The following is a 5,970-nucleotide window of genomic DNA, read 5'->3' as shown; positions in this document are numbered from 1 at the left end:
ACGACCGCTGGTTGGTCGTTCGGTTGGTCATCTCATCAGCCTACGTATATTTGGTCCTTTCACCGTTTCCAAGCCTGGGAGTCGGTCGGTTGGTGTGGAGCAGCGAGGAATTCTCCATGGGACGTAGTTTGGCCAGGGCCGCTGGCGGTCTCTACGCAGTGTCGAAGTGTGTGGGGCTGTCACCATTGCTACGAGGTCTGTGGCTCACTGACACTGGACACGAAAGTTGAGTTTTGATTTAATCTACCAGCAAGCCAAGATTGTTCACATTGTGTCGTTTGGAGTTCATTGTCGGCTGCTGGGATATTCCCGTCACCAACAACGTGGTTTTAAAGTTGGAAAATTCTAGCCACCTTCCGGTGGAGTTTCAGTGTATTTGGTTATTTGAATTGAAGAGCACTAGCGGAATATTCTGCCTTGCGACTCTTAACATTCCGGTTACCTGCCCTGGCCATAGTAAATTTCAGTCACTGTAGTTTCCTCATCATGTTGTTGCTGTCCAGCACGGTGTGTAGTTTGACATCTCCATGTATGATAGGTTGTGGGCGCCAATATCTTCTATGTTGTTACGTTGAACTCCCTGTTGTGCCCTGCTCAGATGAAGAGGAAATTATCTTGTCGTTGGGTCCGTTGACTGTCGGTCAGTTGGGTTGTCGTTGGATCGTGAATGGTTGGTCCGACTGCCTGTCTCACCTAAACGAACGTTAGTGTTTGAATTCCAGGCCGACCCTCGAACATCTGAACGCCCTTGGGTGTATTGCCTTTTTTTATTTGTTTTTGTTGTTTGTGCTTGTATGGCTTGTAGCCGATTTTTTTTTTTTTAATTAAGGTTGTTTTGCCCTTAAGTCGTAAGATTCTTTAGGCCTTCAGCCTAATTTAAAGAAGTGTTTCACGTAAGACCTTTGGCATTTTAAAGGTTTTAATGTTGCCGAATTTTAAGTGTTAGGCCTTCAGCTGATTTGAATTTAACTTGTTTGCTCTTGAAGTGTCTGATTCTTTGGGCCTTCAGCCTAACTAAAGAACTGTTTTAAAATAAGGCTTTGCCTTTCTGTTTTAGTTGAGTTTTGCCTAATTAAGAACTGTTTTACGTAAGCCCTTTGTTTTTGTTTTTTTTTTAATTTTTTTAGCCGTAAGTGTTGGGCTTCCAGCCGATTTGAATTCAAATTGTTTGCTCTGAAAATCTCAGATTCTATGGGCCTTCAGCCTAAATAAAGAACTGTTGTAAGATAAGGCTTGCCTTTTAAATTTCTGATTATCCTTGCATTTTAAGCTATTGGCCTTCAGCCGTTTTAAAATTAAAGTGGCCTTCAGCTGGCAATTAAATCCCAAATATTAAAGCTGTGTGTTTAAAAAAAATTTTTTTTGGGCTCTTGTAATGCTTGATGAAATAATAAAGTTGGATCTTCAAGTGTAACTGACAGCCCCTTATTTTGGCCCAATTCCACAAATTAAACTACCTGTCCTGTCCTGTGGGTTAAGCAGGGTGTATCACCATAATGCTTAGAACCATTTGAACCGTGTCCTCCCTTGAATTTCTGCAATTTTTCTTATCAACTTCACAGTCAAACTGGTGCGGACTCATTCGAAATCTATTCATAATTGTTTTTTGCTGTGCTGCAGATGATCTTCCATATACATATTCATGTTTAGTAACTGCTTCTTAGACAACGATTGCCCTTTACTGCGTTTCACTGGAGACGGGATTAATGACACCCTGTCCAACAAGGATGATGGACAGCGTGTCTCGGCATCTGCTTCAATATCAGTTGCGTATTAAGCACGTATCGTCATCACTGTACTCCTCATGTACATTGTCTGCATAGTCAAGCGCGTACAACTGCACCCATACGAGTGACTCATCTTGCAGAAACTCTAATATTTCTTCTGCCACTTCTTTACTCCCTGAGAAATTCTTCGGGTTCCTTTCTGGCGAAGTGTCAGCTTCGGCAACTGCTCTTGTAGATATAATGGATGTTTGCTTTGTTTATCTTTGCAGTTGGTCTGCTTTGTGTCAACACCACTTGCGCTGGAGACTTTTGTGCTTTACATGTCGATTAAGTATTTCAACTATGTTGCACAGCCTCATGCTGTGCTCACCACTGGGTACCTCCAGTTCTGCCCCTGTTGTCATATTTTGGTTGCATGGTAGACAACATGTGCGACGTCGAATGCCCTAAACATCATTGGCTTTTTGCGATTTCGATCTCAAGAGGTTTCTTGTTAGTAGTAACACTAGTAGTAATAGAAGAGGAGGTGATGGTGGTCGTTTTGAATGCTAGGTACTTTGCTACGATACCTAACGGTTACAGTTAGTGTAGTTGCTCTTGCAAATAGCATCCCATACGAGTAAACCAGTTGCATCTTTACCTGGTGGTTTCTCATACCTTAGGTACTTGGGCTATACATGGCTCTATTTAAAAATAATAACTCGATGTAGTCAATGTTCATAAGGTTGAGCCACGCACGTCTTCTTTCATGCCCCACTGCTAATTCACTGTAGATAATAATCTGTAACTGCGATCCTGCAGTCAAATAGTGTATGTATTGGATGGAATTGCGAGTTACTAAAATATACAGAGATACAAAATTTAAGTTAAATGAATAATATAATAACAAGAGTTCTATCCTAATGCCTTTAATTGATGTAGACGACAGAGAATTATGTTGAATAATGTTTATTTAAGAAAGGAACATCTCTAATTAACGAGAAGTGGTCCTATGATAAAATACAGTTAAAATACAGACAGAAAGCACCCTCACCAAATGCAGTAAAATTTGCGTTGAGAGTATTAGGAGAAAAGTAGCAAAATCCCTAAACTAAATAGTCATCAAAGACATAGGAAGACTAAGTCCATTCGGTAATTACAGCACCTGAAATATTCAGCTGCTCAAAACAGTTCAGAGTTCAACATGATGATTTACAAATTATCACAGACGATACAAAGAATATTAACTCATAGCCTGTCTATTGTCAGTACCGTAACTCAAGCAGAAAACTCCCTGAGACACATTCAGATCTATCATGAGCTCGAGTCCCTACAAAAGTTCGAGTATTGCAGCTGCCATTCACCACGCAGAGTCAATCACCTATGTGTCCAAATCACACACATTACCAGGGACAGGTCTGCCTTCATTCAGCACTGAATGCAAAGCATCCAGAAAATCTCCCTTGAGCTCTTCACTCGAATAGTCCCAGCCTCCATCCGACTCCCAAAGTGTTGCTACTGTTTGCTTTTCCATTGGCTGAAGGCAGTCGTCGTCCCCCCCCCCCCCCCCCACACACACACACACAAAATCGTTCTTACGCTCCTCAAACATGATTTAACTCTTCATGAGCACTTTTGCCACACTAAACTAATATTAAAACAATATTTAAGTAACAGATTAGGCCACACTCAGACTATGCTCAATGAATAGAAATAAATGTCGTCCATAAATAAATAAGCCAGTATCCTTCCACAAGTGCACTCACGTTAAATGGCTAAAGATTATCGCTACATTTTGTTTAAACAATTATTTATGCCTTCTTGACAGAAGCGCCTTTTGCTTCTCTTTTCAATTGTGGTGTCCGTTATTAAATTATCACAGTTTTTAATAGCACTTCCCATCAAAATTTGAATACAGTTGCTGGAAAAATAGCAAAATGTTCATTAAATAAATACACAAGTATGAAAAAATATGATATATTGATACTGTGTTCATTTGCTGTGTAAATGTGAAGAATACAATGTTCTGACAAACATTTATGCAATACAAAAGACATAAAACACGTAATTAATCAAGAAATAAAAAAGAAACAGATACTTACCTTTCAGAGATGATGACTATAGTGGAATGCTATCATCTGAGATGTCGTTTGTTGAAAACACATGAAGTGATTAAAAGTTGTTAATTAAGAGGTTCAATATGTGAAAGATTAACTTATTTCGTTTTAAAGATGTTGAAATATTGTTATGTCACTGGATGCACCTCATTTATCTGAGATGTATTTAAATTTACGTTAATATTTGACTGTGAGTTAGAATATTATGAAAAGTAAAGTTGCTACTGGCCATATAGTGAGATGCTGAGTCGCAGATAGGCATAACAAAAAGACTGTCACAAATAAGCTTTCAGCCAATAAGGTCTTTGTCAAATATAGACAACAGACACACACACACACACACACACACACACACACACACACACACGGACGTTCAAGCAAACGCAATTCACACACACATTGAAAGGGTACAATACCACCCGACATTGAAAATAGATACAACATACTTCATTATTTTTGTCAGAACAACACTTTTTTTTGTAAAATAACTCAATTTCAATTAATACAGCGAAGCCGGATACCAGTGTGGGAAAGAATGACAATTTATTTATTTAATTGATCACATGTGCACTCCCACAAAGTAAATCCCTACATCCAGTTTGGTGAGATCTGTGAAATGAATGAATGTATGGTCGTCTGCTAACCGCAGATAGTGAATGTGAATATATGATCATCTTTGAGACGATCCTTTGGCCACCTTTGGTGGGACCAAAGAGATGAAATTTACCTGAGCTTTGAGCGCCTGAAATGTGGCTGATCAATACGGTAGCAAGGTGCTCCCCCACTTCAGCAAAGGTGCGAGAGGACCCGGAGAACGGCCATGTTTCAGCACTCTGCCGCTGGATCTTGTGTTGTTAAGACCTGTTTTAGTTGTGCTCCGTGATGACAAAAGAGTGGAGACATGGTATGCATGTGGAATATTTAAGTGTAGTTTGAAATAATAATTTATCTATTTCAGGAATTTTTGTGGGGAGAATTAAATGTCAGGCAGGTAATATTAATGGGATCGTAGTAATCTTCGGAAGTGACCAACGGTCACAATGAAACCACGTGTAGCAATAAGTTGAAATACTTCCGTGTGCTTAAGTTAAGCTGAATTACTAGCATGTGTACAATAAGTTGAAATATTTAAGAAATAGCGTGTGTACCATAAGTTGAAATATTTAAGAAATGGCGTGTGCAGGACTTGAAATTAGAGACGAGTACTTCCACGTGGTGAGTACTGTGTGAGTCTCAATCTGTGTATGAGACAAAGGATAAAGAGAAGTACTCGTCCATGGTATCAGTTGAGGACTCGCGTGTGTGATGAATATGTTCTTAATATTACTTTGCGTGATATGATTCCATGTGACGCTAGATTCAAACTCTGAGAGAGAAACAAGGTGAGTCGGCCGTCTATCCAGCAACGCCACTTGGCTTGCATTGCACAGGAAGACGTGCAAATATCTCCAGAGTTCATAGCAGGAAAGTAGAATTACAAAGTGGGGCAGTGTCGTGTGAAACTGGGATAAATACTAATTGAAGTGGGAAAGCTGAAAGTGATAGTGTTGTGACTATTTAGTGTTTTGTATTCCATGTCGTAGTGTGGTGTATGTCATGTAATTTGGGTATGTGTGGTTTGCATGGGAGAGTAGCAAGGTAGTTTCAAAAGATTAGTGGGTTATGCCTGTTCCTTCAGTACCGCTCGGTCAGGAGGAAAGTTTCGTGATGATGATTGTGACAGTCGAAGTGAGAGGTATAATAAAAGATCCACCATCCTATCCAGAAAGTGCACTGTAGCGTTAAACAATTACGAGACCATAATATAGAGATTCACCAATGTAAAGCCATGCCCACTGGGCGGAATTTCTCATGTGTTATTGTTGTAGGTTATAGGATTTGTGTGTTTAGGTTATAGAATTTATCGGAATAAATAAGATAATGAAAAGAAAAAGATTGGTGGACTTTTCCTTCGAATTGTATGTTGTCATGATGTCCCGAACTTATAATGTGTGCACCATTCATATTCAGTGCGGTGGCCACGTGTTGATAAAAGCCGTTAAATAAAAGACAAAAAAGAAAATGTGGTATTGCCAGTGCGTAGTGAACAGTCAGAGTTCTGTAAATTACTGATAGTCAGATATGCGTTTCCGTTGCGTATTATTCAT

The sequence above is a fragment of the Schistocerca nitens genome, chromosome 2 (genome assembly GCF_023898315.1).
Source record: "Schistocerca nitens isolate TAMUIC-IGC-003100 chromosome 2, iqSchNite1.1, whole genome shotgun sequence".
Taxonomy (NCBI): Eukaryota; Metazoa; Arthropoda; class Insecta; order Orthoptera; family Acrididae; genus Schistocerca; species Schistocerca nitens.
This window is presented reverse-complemented; position numbering follows the sequence as displayed.